This window comes from Amborella trichopoda, chromosome 6 (assembly GCF_054954075.1).
Source record: "Amborella trichopoda isolate Santa Cruz 75 chromosome 6, AtrichopodaSantaCruz75HAP2 v2.0, whole genome shotgun sequence".
Classification (NCBI taxonomy): domain Eukaryota; kingdom Viridiplantae; phylum Streptophyta; class Magnoliopsida; order Amborellales; family Amborellaceae; genus Amborella; species Amborella trichopoda.
This window is the reverse complement of record NC_142341.1, coordinates 49,999,668-50,016,497: the sequence shown is the minus strand read 5'-3', so window position 1 is coordinate 50,016,497 and position 16,830 is coordinate 49,999,668. Positions and strand designations below refer to the sequence as shown.

General features: G+C 34.7%; 1 long non-coding RNA gene across 12 annotated transcripts; it reads right to left on the bottom strand.

The window, feature by feature from the left end:
• Positions 1-447: 447 nt before the first annotated feature.
• On the bottom strand, positions 448-9,784 carry LOC110007897 (uncharacterized). Of its 12 annotated transcripts, none has more exons than XR_016057187.1 (3): positions 4,141-9,784; positions 1,831-1,882; positions 1,180-1,739 (listed from the first exon to the last, which is right to left on the bottom strand). It is a non-coding gene; the product is annotated as an uncharacterized LOC110007897 (long non-coding RNA). The 12 variants fall into 12 exon arrangements; XR_016057190.1 differs by having other exon boundaries at positions 1,180-1,709; XR_016057191.1 differs by having other exon boundaries at positions 1,180-1,670.
• Positions 9,785-16,830: the final 7,046 nt, after the last annotated feature.

The window sequence follows — 16,830 nt, the reverse complement described above, 5'->3', positions numbered from 1 at the left end:
TATATATATATATATATATATATATATATATATATAGGAAAACACTACAAAAGATCCTATAGGGTAAAGTTCTACAGTACTTCACCTATGGTTTTATCCCCGTTATAAAAATTATGAAAAATACCCCTATAAAGTTTCAATGGTAATTTCATAATTTGTTTTATGCCTATTATTTTTTAATATTTTATTTTGGTGCAACTTGATCATATATACACAAGCCCCAAATTTTAGATAAATATGATTAGTACAATCATTATAAAAATTCACATACTACCGGACAACTTTGACTGTGTGATGAACTTTGTACGGTGATATTATAGAACCTCACCTATAGACGTTTTGTAGATGCTTTTATATATATATTGGTCCCCGTTGTGCTTCGAGATCTAAAAGAAAAAAAATAAAAAGAAAGAAAAATGAGCATGAAGCGCAGTTGAGAGGCTGAAATGAAAAACAATACAACAATTTGATCCATGAAAAGAATGAGAGAGAGAGAGAGAAGGGTTGGGGTTAGAGGTCTATTAAGTTTCTCTTTTCCTATTGGCATTTTGATACAAGATTATCAGTGTTCACGGGTCTCTTATTGAGTTAACAGCAGGTGGGGATGGCATGTTGGGAGTTTGAACAAATAGCATCGTGAACTAATCTTTCCTCTTAGCACAAGTTTGCTAAGAAAAGATTCCATTGTGAAGGCAGGCGAATAATGTGGATTGCATCACATTCACTTCCCCATAGCTGAAAGATAACAGTCTTTTGCCTTGTTCAGCACTGCAAATCTAGTGTTTACAGAGTTCGAGGCTGCAGGCATCAATAACATTCTCCTTCAAACCACCTGTGAGACATAAATTTTCAAGTCGCATGCACGGTAAGAGTAAATTATAGAAACAAAAAAGGTGGAAATCATCTAAACAGACTGGTAAAATGTAATCTGCAACCTTGAAAATTCTCATCATCCTCGTTCCCCGTAATATTTCCAGATACATGAAACACAAAACAAACAATTGCCTTTTCCCATAGATCCACACAGTCGGTATCTTGAGTTAAACTACAATTAATCAAACCAACAAATATTTATTTATGGTCGACTCTTTGAGCCAACAGTAGGCAGCAATCATGATATCCAGAAATGAAATGGTATAGAACCAAGCCAAACAGAGTTTCATTCGAAATGTATAGAGATTTGTTTTTTTGAAACTTCAAATCATATAAAGAATTACAGTAATCACTCACAGATTCCAATAATGAACTCGCTTGTTGGACACACAACTTAAAACTCAAGAAGTATTAAACTACATGTGTACAGAGAATATCTTCAGAAATTTTTTTAAAAAAATAACAAAATTTTATTTGAATAAAATATGATACAAATGTAGGCCCTACAAAAGGGCAAGGTCCTATTTTCAAGTCTATTGGATTTTTATTGTCTGAGCCCGAACTCAGTTGAGTCTCTATTCAAGTTCTGATCTTCCCTTCCCCTTCATGTATTGGCAGTTTCCTATGGCATCTCTCTATTCTTGGGATCCTCTTGCATGTGTGGAATATTCAAGACGAAATATATGTGATCATCTACCTTGGCAGAGGAGCAGCGATCAGTCTGGCCATGGCGAGGAATTTGTACTGTATATCATTGCACACCCAGTTGGAATGGTGTGGCATTGGCCCATCGGCACCTTCAGGTGATGCCGAACCAGTGTAAGTCAATCGTAAGTCTGGACAGCCCCAAGGACACATTTTTTTATCTACAGTTACAATACTTGTACATTATACAATTTAATGAAATTTTACTGGTAAATTTCCGAAAGAAAACAGAAGAAAAGCAACAGCTCTAACCTACATTACTCAAAGCTCATGAGAAACCACAAGTGCAAAATCCATGGAAATCCTGAAGGCCAATAAAACTTGTAAGATATCTGATCTACAAGCCATTAAAAAGAAAATAATAAAAATCCATAACAATCCGGAGTTCTTCTGCCTTCAAATCCTAAAACTAAAAGAGAACAAAAAAAAAAGAAATTACAAAACCAAAAGCAAAACCGAACTATATTAAAAACACAATAAATAGAAAGGAAAAATACAAAAAAGAAGAAGAAGAACAAAGAAACTATCATAAAAACCAACAGAGAACTATTTTCCGTCCAAACAAATGCTCCATGAAAGAAATTGCTTGACTACATCGATGTAAAGCAGCAGTTGTACCTTACTCAAATCAACAGAAAAACAACAACATGAATGTTAGCATCCTGTCTAATCTAAGACTGAGAAAATTATAATACAAATCAATTGAGAGAAAGAGGGGCCTCCACATCATAGAAAAACAAAAACTGCAGAAATAGAGTAGTAGTAGAATGGGGCATAAGGAGAGATAAGAAAACGGAAAAACGACAAGACGGACAAGAACAGAGGAAATAGTATGCAAGAGATCTGAAGGCCACAGAGACATAGATAAAATTGAGTATAGATAAGAGATAAATTTAGAAGGTGGGAAACACTAAGAGAAAGTGAGTGCCAAACGAGTGAGTGGGGTTGTGACGACCCTTCTTCTTCCCCTATGCTATTGCTAGCTATTGGTGTTGATGGCACAATTGATACTGTAAGATTTTTTTGTGCTCTTTGTCATATCAAAGTAACTAGCCATCCTCAACGCCTCAGAATTAGAGACCAAAGTGGATATAAAATAATAATCATCCTTGGTATGCAATTAAGTAATATGGGATTCATTTGCCTCTCCTTTTTCTTACGTTGTAGCACAGATACATGTTATGTCAATTAAGTGATGAGCATGATGGGCATGCGCTTCCATAACGTTTATGCCATTGTCCCTTGTCTAAATGCTAATCTAAGTATGTTATGATCATTATAACTTGTACATGCTAATAATCCATGACATTGGCATCTATTCATAGCCTCAAAGACTACTATGGCTGGGATTCTTATTCGTTCCTTTGAACGTAATTAATTCGTTTTACCTTCTAATGATGCTAGCAGCCTCATTATTCATGTTTCTTGAACTCTAGGCATGTTCCGTTGCATAGAAATTATAATATCTGAAAGCCAAAAATGAAAAAATGGACACCTAATAGGAATTCCATGAGGTTGTGAATTGTAATACCCAGCAGCTTTGCTTCACTAATTTGGATTGTTTTTATAACCAGATAAATTTACTGATTTTAGTTGAATTGAACCCCGTTCCAATCTGGTTGGACCCTAGAGTTGGATTAGGCCTGATGTGGTCCTTTCTGAACCAACCGATTGAACAATGTGTGGTTATTTCACTTGGTTCAACATGATGCCATGAACAAATTTCAGGTCATCATTGAAGATTTTGTATTTTCTGTACATGGAATACGAGCATGATGGCAGCAGAATTTGAAGTTATTGGTTATGGAAAGTTAAGATGTCACTCTTTACTTGCTGAGAATGATTAATAGATAACAGATACAGTAATTCAAACAGAAGGTCATGAGAGGATTGATGTCCTGTTTGGTGTAACACCTTGCTAGTATGAATCTAGTCAATGGAACTCCCACCCTTTTCTAGTATAAACCTAGAGAAATAGGTCTTCAAGGTATTGAAATGCAATCAAATAAAAAAAAATTTATTTGAAGATGTATAACCAGTATTCTTCATTGTGTAAAGAGATTTAATCAAAAGATGTGATCAGTCTTCATTTATACTCCAAATTTATGATTGAGGTTCATAGAAATTGCAATCCTAAATCCCAGACTCCATCCCATCCACTAACATAATACTTACTACTTCCTGAATTCTATGAACATTTATAGCATACAACAAAACACGAAACCAAAACCCAATAGAAACCAACATAACCCAATTTATAGCATGCAAAAACCCTTATGCAACTCACAACCATAGTTAGCAAGTCGGGGAATATCAATATATCGGTTCACCATAAAATCGGAAATAAATCGTTTTTATTTTAAAAAGTTGGATGAAAAAATCGGGTTAAAAATACAGATCGGCAAAAAGATTTTATGTCGCAAATATAGCAGACTAGGTTCAAAAAATTGGAGTGAAAAATGCATATAAGTTTAAAAAAAGGGCACCATATTATGCTAACTATGCTAACATTATAGTCATCTATTCTAGCTATGCATCATACTAACTATACACCATACTAACCTTACTAACTATACACCATACTAATAATATCAATATGCACCGTACCATCCTTTTGCACTATATTTATACTTTTAGATAGAGAAGACGAGAGGGGGTGACCATTTCTTTTGACAGAGCATGAGGTGCAAAGGGAGAGAGAGAGGTGGATGCAAATAACGAAATAGAGAGAGAGAATAGGGGTGTGAAGTGACCACGGATCTCTCAAAAGAATACAAAAGAGCAAATAAGATGAACTTCTTCTGAATCAGAAAGGTGCTATCTTTTTTAAACTGATTGTGAACTTTCTTGTGAAGAAAATCAGATGGGCATCGTGTTGTATTTTTTAATATGATGTGTGAAGAAAATCAGATGGTTGGATTTTTTAATCTGATGGGTTGAATCAAGATTAAGAAAAAGCCCTTTGTACGTTTTTCCCTAGTTTATTTCTCCTAATCTGTTCTTTGAGCTATGTTAATTTGGGGATTTTTGTACGTTTTATTTTAGTTTATTTTTCTTAATATGTTCTTTGAGCTATGTTAATTTGAAGATTATTGAGTTATGTTAAAATTGAGAATTTTTTGATGTGATTTAAAAAATCTCTATCAGATTGTTCCTCTATAATTTCTTTGAAATGTTGTTAAATTTGAAGACTTATCTATATTTCAATATAAATACCGATTCTCTTTCTCTAAAGCTAGCAATATAAATTCTCTTTTTCCTCTCTCTCTATATCTATCGATCTCCATACCCATCAACCATTTGTGATGTAATTCAATTTGAAAATTTTTGAAACTTATTTATTTTTGTTTTTTCCTAATTTTTTTAAGATAATTATATTTCTATCTCGTTCACAGTTATCTCTATGTGTACCATGGAGGATTATTAATATAACCGTTTTTTTTAAACGATTTCTTATAAAAATTAAAAAATCGCGTATGAAACTTCTTCATGAAAAAGATGCAATTTTTTTAAACTCTTTTGAAAAATACGCAGTTTAAAACATCTTTTCAAAAAACTCCAATTTTTTAAAAAAATTGCGTTTAAAATGCCAATTTGCTAATTATGCTAACAACAAACCAGCAAAACCCAATTCATTCCATGATAAAAATCCGTAAAATAAAAACCAATTCACTAATCCAGTGATAGAGCCCAATTCATTCCATGAAAAAAAATCCGTAGAATAAAAACCAATTCACGAATCCAGTGATTGAGCTCAATACGTGAGAAAAATCTAAAACCCATGTCATATATGCCATATTCCATACAATCAATGAGACCAAAACCCCCAAAAACTTTATAGATCCAAAAATTGAGAGAAATCTTAGATCTTTCAAGTTTTTATTTGATTTTATATTTTCACTGTTTTCAGGAATCATCAGAGCTGCAAACCACTCCACCTAAATTCCTGAACCAATAGTCAAATGCTTGCAAATTGCTAGCGTTATCCTAATCCTTCGAAAACCTAATAGAATCCATAAAACCTATGGAAAATGAAATCAAGAAATCCAAGAAACAAAATGTAGTCCAACCATGCGTCTACAAATTCAATTCAGAATCATTAGTGACGAGTTTGATTGGAGCATTCAATTTCGCAAACGAAGAAATTGCCTCAAAACACTGATAGTTAGTCTTGGGACAGAGTGCGTTTGCTTCATATTGAAAAACCAGAATACAAGCTATTAGTACATTTCCAAACACAACTTAAATGGACAGAAACATCTGGCCAAGACTCTCTCTGACAAATGTAACATTTATGATCAATTTAAGCCATACTTTCAAAAGAAAAACCAAAAAAAAAAATTAAAAAAGATAATGAATTTTAAAAACAAATGGTAATTGTACCAGCAGTAAAAGGGCCTGCAATATCATTGCAAAATCAAAAGCAGGCGAGTGAAGCTGAATATTGATATCGCAAGTTTCAATTGAATTGTTGCCTGAAAGCAGAGATTTCTTTCAAACAAGAAGCTGCCTTGCTTTTTAAAAAAATTTCCCACTCATTTTCAACTCAAATAAATATACAGAAATCCGTGCTAGATCATCAATCAAAGCAATAAAAAACAAACTACAAGCTGAACATATACACACTGTAAAGTACTTCAGAAAAAACAGACCAGGAATTAGGGCAACAGATATTCAGAATCATAGAGATAGCTAGAGCTTTTTGACTGTTTGAAACTTAGGTTTTTGGATATTAAGGAAGAACTAGAGTTTATTGATAACAGAGAAATAGAGTTGGAATCTCAGGAAGAAGCCATGGATAACAGGAGCAAAGGACACCGCGACAATATGAAGTTCTAGGGTTTTGGAGAGTTGGGTATCTGGTATAGATATATATACAGATGGAAAGTCGTTAGGGTTTTCACGTGTTTTTTTGGGAATCAGAAAGTATGATATCTGCACCATACGATCAGCCGATGGACGGCGACGAGAGAAGACACACTCACCGCATCGGCGATGGGAGAACACATTAGCTATCACCGCCGTCCGTAGATCCGGTCTTCGAAAAATCAAGGCCGCCTCAGAAACGCGTGAACGACTAGGTCCGAGCAACCAGTAAACCGGCCGATTAAGAGGGCCTAACTAAGCTGGCTGGTCTCAAAATCATTAAAAATTAAAAAATAAAAAATATGTATGTGAGAGGGTCTTTAGGATCAATATTATCAGCTTAAAGACTAATGATCATATGAGATCCGCCATGCGTGTAAGCTTAGAGAGTAATCATCATATGAGATACTCGTGTGTAGGACTCTAAACTATCACTATTAAATTTAATATTGGTATTTAGAAAAATCAAATCTCCCATCCATGTGATAATTTTTTTAGATATCTGTATCAAATTTAATAGAGATAACTTTTTTAAATATCTGTGTCAAATTTAATAGTGATTCTTAAAGTCCTATACACACGAGTATGAGAGGATCTCATACAATCATTATTCTAATAATCTCTCCCACATTAATGACAATCTTTTCGGATCTTCTACACATGAGTATGAGAGGGTCTAATAGGATCATTACTTTTAAGCAAAACACATCCAAATGAAATTTAAAAGTAGTGAAAAAATAAATTATAACATAATATTTAAAACATCTTTTTATACCGAATAAAATTTTTCAAGCCCCTACATTTAGGAGTGGCAAATAGGCCGGGTGGTTTGGGTCCACGTCCATGTTTTGGACCCATGAGGGTTGGGATGTGGGCCAAATGACTCAGATCCACCCCCATCCGACCTTTTATTAAGTATATATAAAATGAGTAATGATCCTATAGACCCTCCTCTATCCATGTGAAGGACCTCAAAGGATCATCATAAAAATTGGTACGAAGTTCTATTAAAATTATCACATGGATGTAGAATTTGACTTTTCTATAAATCCATACCAACTTTAATGGTGATCATTTAAGGTCTTACACATGTGGGTGGAGGAAGATCCTAGGATCATTACTCATATAAAATATATATTAACAAAAAAAAAATTTTAGTTTTAATTTCTAGAGCCCAATCTAGGTCCAAATCAACCTGTAGGTCCGGGTGGAACCTAGGAGGGTCAGAATCAACATGGACCCGACCTGACCCGATCAGTTGCAAACAATAGTTAGCCGATCTGCGTTTTAAACACGTTTTTTTAAAAAAAAATTGAAATTTTTTAAAAAAAATGTTTTAAACTGCGTATTTTTCAAAATAGTGTAAAAAATCACATTTTTTTCATGAATAAGTTTAATAAGCGATTTTTTAATTTTTATAATAAGTCATTTCAAATAAAATTTTCTATTAATAATACTCTATGGATACATAGAGAGAGAATCATGTGATAGAGAACCATCTCATCAACAGGTACACAACGGGAGAAAGAGAACCATCTCAAAGAAATTAAGAAACAGTGGAGATAGAGAAGTTTAAAAACTCCCCAAATTGAACTACATCACAAATACTTGACGGGTATATAGAGAGAGAAAAAGAGAACCACTGTTTATAATGCATGCTTTAGAGAAAGAGACTCATTGTTTATAATTTTATATTGAAATACAGATTTAACATTAGCTTTCAAAAATCCCTAAATTTAACAACATTTCAAAAAAATTAGGGGAAAATAAATTAGGAAAAACAGAGGACCATCTGATAGGGAAATTTTTTCAAATCACATATTTAAAAGTAGATAAAAAATCCCCAAATTTAACGTAACTAAAAAATCCCCAAATTAACATAGCTCAAAGAATCTATTAGGGGCAAATAAATTAAGAAAAACACTTTTCCAAAACCTAATTCAACCCATCAACTTAAAAAATAAAGCACGATCTGATTTAGGCGCACCCATCTGATTTTCTTCACAAGAAGTTCACCAGCTGCTTCGAAAAGACAACACCATTTTGAAAAACCCTACATCCTCTTCAGAGTTCCTTTGAGAGATCCGTGGTCACCGCCGTTCCCTCTATCTCTGTATCCTATTATGTGTTCTTTTGAGAGATCCGTGGTCACCGCCGCCCCCTCTCTCTCTCTATTTCTTTCTTTGCGTCAACCTCTCTCCCTTCCTCTGCATTTATTTGTCCTATGCCAACTCCCTCTCTCTATCTTCTGGCTCCAAAATAAATGATCACCTCTCTCTCTAAAAGTCTAAATATGGTGCATAGGATGGTACGGTGCGTGTTTGTATAATTAATCGCCTCTCTCTCTAAAAGTCTAAATATTGCATAGGATGGTACGGTGCGTGTTTGTATAATTAGTATCGTGTATAGTTAGTGTGGTTAGTATGGTCTATAGTTAGTAATGGTGCATAGTTAGTATGGTGCATAGTTGGAATAGCTAGTTTAATGACTGTAGTGTTAGCATAAATATGGTGCTTTTTTTGAAAGTTATCCGTTAATTTCACTCTGATTTTTTGAGTCTAGTATGCTATATTTGCGGTATTTTTATATAAAGTGTTTTTTCCGATTTTTTTTTTTTACTCGATTATTTCATCCAACATTTTAAAATAAAAATAATTTATTTCTGATTTTATGATGAATTGATATATTGACTATTCTTCCGACTTGGTGACTATGTTGCCAACCCTACCCTACCTTACCTACATTCTCAAGTGATTTTCCATTTTCATACCAAATAAGTATGTATTTTCCCTGAAGCAGTAATTGTGATATATGCTCCAAAGGAAACGATTTCTCCATTCAAAATGGAGTTTTAACTCACTTGATGGGTCATGCTCCAAACTCTAGAGAACTCAAGAGTGCATATAATCATAGCCTAGCGAAAATTAGGATTATGAATATTTTTCTTGGCTTTGAAAATATGAGGTTCAGAATAAAGTTTTGATGAAAGTTAGATTTGATAAAAAAAATTTGGCGTTGATTTTTGATAAAGTGAAATATCAGTGCCTAACAATAGCAAAAGAAGCCCAAATGTTTTAGTTAAAGAATTTATGCAGATTAATCTTTTTTTCATTGTGAGATAAGTTTCCCCTCCCATTACATAGGTGTACACGGGAAATTTCTAGAGACAAATTTCAATGTAAAACTATGTAATGTGTTCCACCAAACAAAAATCTGTTTTATAAAACAAATATGACGAGTATTTCATTAAGATTATGAAGGTATTACAAGACAGCCAAAGCAGGAAAAAGAAGAAAGAAAGAAAAGGAACGAGAGAGGGATGAGAAATTAAAAGGGATTACGAATACCTGTTCGCGAGGGTATCTGCATCAAAATTGAGGCCACGACGGATATGGGGTGTTTGATTTTTGAAAGATGCAGTGGATATCCCAAATTCCGGTGTCCTCCACAAAACTGGCATCTTCCTCGAAAGTGGATATCCCAAATTCCCGTTATCAAACAGGATCTGCATATCGCAAACACATCTTTCAGAACTTAAACACATCCTAAAATTCTTAAAATAATGAAAAATTTATCAAAATCCCCACGAGAGATGAATTATTTAACATTTTACCCAATTGCAACAATTCCAACTCATGATCATGTGCCCTTTAATGGGTGTTTTGAATTAAATCAAACTATATGGATAAAATGTTAAATAGTTCATTGCTAAAAGGTATTAGAATAAACTTCCTAAAAATAATTGAGGACCCAAGTTTCTTGCAATCCATTCCCTTCTTCTCAAAGAATAGTATCTTGAAAATTGGGTAGCCATCTCGATTGCATCTTGGCCTGAGCGACCATTAAATTTGCACCATTTTAAGAGCTCCAAATCCAGTTTTCAAGGACTGAAATAGGTTACCAAATTTTTTATGAGGGTTTCTAATCCCTCAATCAAACAAGGGTTTTGGAAAAGGGATTGTATACAATGAAACTTTTTTCTTTTGATACAAGGAAGAAACCATTTACTTTTGATATAAAGAAGTTACAATTCATAAAACCACTCAATGTAAAATTTGATAGCTTCAATGCGTCACAAGGTTTTGAAAACTTTTCTTTTGAAGCTTGAGCTTAATCATTGGAATAAATGCAGCCATCTAATGTTGCATCTAATAGTCAAGGTCAATTATGACCACCTTGTACCAAAGATAAATGGTCTAAAATGCTTTTTTTTTGTAAAATATACTCCTTTTCTTCTTTTTATCTTTTTTTCTTAGGGGAGTTGGTTGCAAGGCACAGGGTACCCCTTGTCTAATTCACCGTGAGTCAATACACTAGAAGAAAAAAATTGCCATAAAAAATCCCAAATTTGAATTGTATCTTTTCAAGATTATACTCTAGCGATTCTACCGTATCCACACTCGCAGAGAAAAGCAAAAAGACAAAAAGAAAAATTTTAAAAAGAAGGCTCAAGATATGTTTATTTTTAAACTGCAGTTTTCAAATATTTTCCTCCTGATGTGTGGGAAATTCAACACATGAAGCCACAACCTCATGGAAAATTAGTCCTGAATTCAAAAATAACAAATCGAAAAAAGAATGATGCCTTTTTTTAATTAAGAGGTACATGGTTTTATCTAGCTCCACATCCATCCATCAGTGGATAAATCATTGTAGAAGTAAATATGTTAGCAAATGTATACATCAGAAAGTTAGCAAATAAGATGTCGATATATTTCTAATAGTAATGAATAATTTCCAAAATTATGTAACCAAATGATTATGACAAGTGACTACCGAGCAAAGAAAGAGCCATGAAACTGATGACGCGATCATCATCTTTAGAGCCTTTTCCAATTGTTTGTGATAGGCTACACGAATCCCGATCCATCATTCGAACTTTGTGTTGACATCGTTGCAGGTCTCATCGATCAAAACTATGTCATCTACAAACAATATACACCACAATACCTCTACAAACAATATACACCACAATACCCCATTTTATAGGTGTCTAGTTAAGTCTTCTACAACTAAGACAAAGAAGTATGGGCTCAATACTGACCTTGGATGTAGACCTATTGTCACTGAAAACTCACTCGTCTTTCTACTAGTTAACGTTCCATTGTATGCAACATCCTATGCAAAAACTGGCAGTCCACAAATTGATAGAACATGGAGAGTTAAATGACGCATCCATAGGAAACGTAAAAGATCTCCCCAAACTATATTACAAGCTTCCTATTGGTAAGAAGATGCTTCATCATCTCAACACATTATATCGATCATTGTAGTGATACAATATTTCAGATAACCTGAAACCCATTTTCACTACACAGCAATGTGGCACAATAACCTAGCCCAAAAATACACCCTACCGATACATATCCCTCCAAAATCTGTCAAATTCTCTAGCCTCCACCCCAACCCTAGACCTAATAATCGCCCCTTTCAAACCTTGATCCATTGTACAGAGTATTCACCATGACAATAAAGCTTATAGAACATTGGATCCAGCCACACTCTCATACTAAATCCATGCTTACCCCAGAGGACTCCTCAAAGACTCATGTCAACTCCCAACTCTCCAATGCCACTTGCTGATTGACCCAATCGACATCCCTTAACCACTTGATGCCCAAACAAGAACCTGAATAAAGACTACATCTTCCATCCTCCTCCGCTCCACAGAAAGTTTTGCATTAATCAATTCTCTCTCCAACAAATGCATCTAAAAAACCAATATAAAAAGAAAATATATATATAAGTTCATCTGCTTAAACTGTAGCATTAGCCTGTTGGAGCTAGAGGGGTTTGTTGGACCCCAAATTCCACATACATGCTCATCTCATCCAAATAATCTGCCTTTTCCAGTGAATAAAGGCCGTCAATTGACGGACAGCAGATTGAGGTCTCAAAAGTGATTATTTTTTAAAATGTTTATTTTTCAATCAAAGATGTTCTGCAAACTTTCAGCCCAAAAAAAACCTACAAGTTACATTTTCTGTCTAACAGGCTTATATTATAGCATAAGCCCTCTGACTCATAGAATCCTCATCCAATATAAATTGGACAAGGGGAAGAGGTTTACCTTTGTGAGAGCACATCATCACTCAAGGAGAGGAATTGGCCCTTTCAAGAGCCCAATCCCCATTCAAAACTCTCAAATATTGGATTTGTCCATGATCACTCAAACCTACTAAAAAGACACAAAAGCAAACTAAGGCATATGTTAAGTGATTAGCACTGCAGAAATCCACTCATGATGGTTCCGAGCATGCTGTCTCCACAAACATGACCATTTGCGGTCGTTCTTATCTTTGTTAACTCTTAGCCCACTACCAACACATGTGACCAGATATTCAAAGAAAACTAAAGATTTGCTACAAAATAAACATAAGGCAACCCTACCATATCTTTAGTTAGGCCCATTTGTATAGCTTACGGAAATTGACAAATAAAAAGTGCAAGGGAGTTGGAAGAAATAAGAAAGAGAAGCAAGGATATCCTAGTTGGGGACCGTACAAGTTGCCAGTATGATAGTTCATTTAGGAGGTAAAGGTTCACTTTAAGGAAAAAAAAAAAAAGGCCAAACGCATAGAAGGCACGAAAACATATGATTAACAATGATCCTCAACTATGATTTATTTGAGAAGGCATGCATGGTAGCTATCAAGTGAGAAATATGGAAGAGCTTCAACAGAGGGATGAGTTCAATACGTCACAATCACACAGCCATAATGGTGTAGAAGCAGTGATTGCATAGGGCTCATCATCCATTGGAGAAAAAATAAAATTTCATCTCCCTTTTCTAGATGGTGGGGTTTGACCCACAAATTCAACAGAATCTAGGAGTCTTTCATGGAGATGAGGTAGTGAAAGACACAAGAGTTGGGTAGTCAAGGTCACAGAACTAAGGAGGGCACCCAATAAGGAGGCCCAAATCTAGGCAAATGGCAATGGCGCTACCTGAAGACAAGAAGGCACTTTGGGATATAATTCTGAAAGGAGCAAAACCTATGGTATCGTGGTCTTCAGGTAATCCCATTGCCATTTGTGGGTAATGGATGGGAAATCAAAGATGTGACTGAACCGGGAAATGTTCAATAGGAGTAAAACTTAACAGAAAGTTCACATTACGGACAAGGGACAGGAGTGGAGTTGGTTCTTATCAGATACGTGGTCTAGGGAAGATACCCTGACCATCCAAATACTTGGCATGAGCATGTGCATCTTATCTAACTCCTGAGGTTCTAATGAGGTATAGCACGAGAGAGAAATGGGAGACAGTGGTGCACATGCCCCTTGATCTAATGGATGCAGAAATTGAGGAATTAAGTTGCTTATTCAGATGCCAAGAAGGAGTGTTCAATTTTAGCCAATGGTCATAACAAAAGGGATATCGCTAGTCATTTCTTGATTGAATCATTCTTGCAAAGGATTTAAGAATGGGGGACTGGATTTTCTCTTGTATGCTTTGAATCATTCTCTTGTATGATTCAAAAAGTCAGATGCGTCCGCCTACGCGGTTTGGGGGCCAGGCCTCCTAGGCAGCCAAGAGCCCGCCTAGGTGGCTGCCTAGGAAAAAAGACAGGCTAGGTCTCCAAGGAGTTCTCAGGGCAGAGGTTTAGGCCCCCTAAGGAGTTCTTGGGGAAGTTTTTGAGTCCCAAAACCAGTTAATATTCACAAGATATTCCAATTATAAACATATAGAAATATCCAAAAATAAACAAAATAAAAGAATATTAAAACATACACTTGTACAAAAAAATATCAAACCCTAATTCAAATATTGTAATGCACTAACCTCTTCAAAATGAATTCGATATAGGCCCAAACTGGTGAATATTCACAAAATATTTCAAGTTTTAAACTACAAACATGTAAAAATAGAACAAAGAAAAAAATAAAAGAATATCAAATCGTAACATATTTACCACAAAAATACCAAACCCTAATCCAAATATTGTAATGCACTAGTGTCACACCCCAAGAATTTACAATACAGATATTCTTGAGATGTGACAGTCCAAAACATATATACAACTCTTGATAGGACAAATTTACAGTGGCGAGGTCTTACAAAGTAAATAAAGAAAGCTAACACAACAACAATATCTTCCAAGGTTGATCTTGACTAGCACTCAAAATGAATCCGCAGTTATCTTGAAAAAATGTTTACCATAGTTTGATGAGTTTGGCTACTCAGTAAGTGATCATCATAATCCTAAAAATAATCATGGTTAGAAGATATCAATATTTTCCAAAAGGAGATATATTAACAGAAATGCATCAACAGTTTCACTTTCAATAAATGCATAATTAAGTATAATCCGAATAATTGAAATGCATATAACACTTTAACGGTAGTGCATAATTCAAAGGATTTCACAAAATACCCTACTGACGTCCCAAGTAGGTCACCTATATACCCCATCAGCGTTCTGATGGGTCCACTTAATCCCTATCGGCGTCCCAGATAGGTCCACTTATACCTCACCGGCGTACCGGATGAGTCCACTTAATCCCTACCGGCGTCCCGGATAGGTTCACTTATACCTCACCGGCGAACCAGATGAGTCCACTTGCATACTTAAATTATTTCTAAATCTCTTTAAACATTCGAAAGCAGCAAATATCATGTACTCAACATATCACTGAAATCATTAATATGAATTTCACTGAAACCATTAATAATAGTCACTTTCAATAACATTTTAAAAATAACCAATCAAATATTTTGGGCTAAAATTTAGAAAGGTAGCAGTTTGTAAAGACATTCTAGCATAATTGCCACTTTAATATGTATAGAAAAACTCTTATAGAAATTCAAGAATACGAAATTATCACAATTTATGGGATATCAATTCACAAATAAACATTTCACAACAATGCTATAATCAATTGTAAAAATATCAATTTTTAATAATAAGGCAGTCATTTGTACATGAATTTTACAATGTCTAAATATAAAAAAAGCAGTAGAAAGAAATCTCACAATTTTAGTAAAAGCAGAATTATCACATTTATTTCTAATAATTTTACAGTATCTAAAATTTTCTAACAATCGACAAGAAAAATAAATAAATTTATTTCTAAGAATTTACAGCATTTAAAATTTCTAACATAGATAAAATATCACAATTTTTATTAAAAAGATTATTTTTCAAGATAATGAGGTCGCGTGCGCATAAAATTTATTACGCCTAAAATTCATGATAATAAGTAGAAATAATTATTTCATTTTATTTTTAAAAAGAATGGATTATTTTTCGAGACAATGAGGTCACTTACACACAAAGCTTATAAAATAAAGATCCTGGACGGAAATATCACTATTTATTAAAAACAGACTATTTTTCAAGAAGATGATGTCACTTACCTAAAATATTTTGTGAGAGAGCTTCCGATAAAAATTCGGCTAGAGAGAGAGAGAGAGAGAAACCTCGCCTCTCGTATTTAAACTCTTACGACACCTTATAATAATATTTTATTAAGTTACACCTCATACACGAGGTGTAACGTTTATATTACCTCTTATACACTTAAAGCCCACGTCCACTGGACGTGGCAAGGCAGCAGCAAACAAACAAACTCAAACTAAAAGCTTTGAAAATGGTGATGGTCCCTAAGGACTATCATGCTCATATGGACCATCACTTATTAAAAGTTTATTTTATTTTTTTATTTTTTTTTGAAAGTTTAAGATTGTTACAACTAGTCTTTTCAAAATGAAACCAACACAGGCCCAAACCAGTGATCTTTGGTCGCCAAATGTCCTCTTATGTGACCACTCCAAGGTCCAAAAATATCAAGAGGTATATTGTTTAATTTCAGAATTATCATAAACATTGAAATTTTTTTCGATCTTGAGAAACATCTTAAAACCTAAGTTCTTGAGAGTTTTTCTCTATCTGAAATACTCAAAAAGGGCTTTGGGGAAATAGAATGCTCCCCAAAAACCTTTTCACCCCTATTCAGGGAGGAAATAGCCAAGACATCCATGCCGAGGGCTTATTTCCACCCTCGGCCAACCTGCATCAAGGCAACGACTAGGTGCTCGCCTTAATTGGCCAGTGCCTAGATGGCACCTTGGGCGCCTAGACGCACGACACCTGGGAAGCCCACCTATGGGGTGCCTAGGCAGTCGGGCGGTCGAATTTTTTAACATTAAGACCAACTCCTCTTACATGGCCCCTTACAGGATTTGGCAATTTCCCCTAAGATTCTAAATGTTTCCTAGGTCATATACAACGTGATTGAGGGTCTTATTGCCCATTAGTCCAAGCATGGTTGCTTGAAGCATCCGGCTATCTATTGGGAGATCTAGCTAGAAAGAAGTAGCATGACCTTTAAGTTTATTTTATATGGGCTACAATAATAAAAATAACAAATAGTTTATTGGGA